The sequence below is a fragment of the Colobus angolensis genome, unplaced genomic scaffold (genome assembly GCF_000951035.1).
Source record: "Colobus angolensis palliatus isolate OR3802 unplaced genomic scaffold, Cang.pa_1.0 Scaffold4, whole genome shotgun sequence".
NCBI lineage: Eukaryota > Metazoa > Chordata > Mammalia > Primates > Cercopithecidae > Colobus > Colobus angolensis.
The window spans coordinates 8,340,552-8,342,263 of record NW_012117376.1 but is presented as its reverse complement, the minus strand read 5'-3'; positions in this window follow the sequence as shown (position 1 = coordinate 8,342,263).

Sequence of the window (1,712 nt, the reverse complement as noted above, 5' to 3'; positions counted from 1 at the left end):
GCTTGCAGTGAGCTGAGATCCGGCCACTGCACTCCAGCCTGGGCGACAGAGCGAGACTCCGTCTCAAAAAAAAAAAAAAAAAAAAAAAGAACATAAATGTATTTCTCATAGTTCTGGAGGCTGAGAAGTCCAAGGCTGGAAAGGCCAAGATCAGGGTGCCAGCATTTGGTGTCTGGTGAGGGTCTGGTCTCTACTTCCAATATGGTGCTTTGAATTCAGTGTCTTCTTATGATAGAAGGTGGAAAGGCAAAAAAGGATGAACTCTCTGTTTTTTTTTATAAGGCCATTAGTGTATTAGAATGGTAGAGCCCTTGAGACCTAAACACCTCCCAAAAGGCTCCACTTCCAAACATTGTTGGCACTGGGGATTATGTTTCCAACACATGAATTTTGGGGGACACATTCAGACCATAGCAATCAGCATGTGGATAGTTATTTTATTCTATTTATTTATTTATTGTAGAGATGTTGTCTCGCCATGTTGTCCGGGCTGGCCTTGAACTCCTGGGCTCAGGTGATCCTCCTATCTCAACCTCCCAAAGTGCTGGGATTATAGGCATGAGCCACCATTCCTGGCTGGTAGCAATTTTAATTATAGTAAATTTAGTCCTAGAGGATGCAGTCACCCAAGAAGTTATATAGAATTCCAGGATGGAATTCTAAGGAAGTGGATTGAGGAAAAGTTTAGTACCCCTCATGCTGTGTACACCCTCACCATAGTATTTGTCACTGTGTAGCGGAATTGCCCATTTACTTGGTCATATTTCTTGTAGGCAGGAGGCTCTTTAGAGAAAGGGGCCATGCCTTGTTTACCTCTATCCCCAGCACCAAAAACAATGCCTAGCTCATGGTAGGTTCTCAATAAATATGTGTTGATTCAATGTATAACGATATAGAGTGAGGGGCCAGAGAGGTAAGTGAACCAGAAAGTACCGGGTTGCAGAAGCTAAAGAAGGGAGGGATTGGGCAAGTGTTGGCAGCAATTGGGGCAGAAGCTAGATTGTGGTAGATTGCAGTACATGGATGGCTAGATGAAGAGGAGACATTGGGTTGAACCCTTTTTTTGGAGACAGGGTCTCACTCTGTCACTCAGGCTGGAGTGCAGTGGCACGATCTCAGCTCACTCTTCCAAGTAGCTGGAACCACAGTTGTGCACCCTTTTTGTATTTTTTGTTTAGAAGACAAACGGTTGTCTTTTGCTTAGAGACAGGATTTCACCATGTTGCCCAGGCTGGTCTCAAACTCCTGAGCTCAAGTGATCTGCCCGCCTCGGCCTCCCAAAGTGCTAGGTTTACAGGCGTGAGCCACCATGCCCAGCTGGTTGAACCCTTTCAAAGGGAAGCTTGTGTGAGGTAGAGAGAGAGGATTATTGATAAGGGAGATGTAGTGGCTAAAAGTTGAGCATATTGAAATAATTCTTACAGAAAACAGCCAGAAGAGAGGGAGAGGGTGAAGATACAGGAAAGGGACTAGTAGTGATGGAGCTTCCTGAGGTGACCAGGGGAAATGGAAACCATAGCCCAGGTAGAGACACCAACCTTTAACAAAATCCTTTGTGATGCGAGGGTAAATGGCAAGGAAAAGTTCAAATGGAGGTAAGTTTGAAGAGGAGGAGATTGCCGGGCGCGGTGGCTCAAGCCTGTAATCCCAGCACTTTGGGAGGCTGAGACGGGCGGATCACGAGGTCAGGAGATCGAGACCATCCTGGCTAA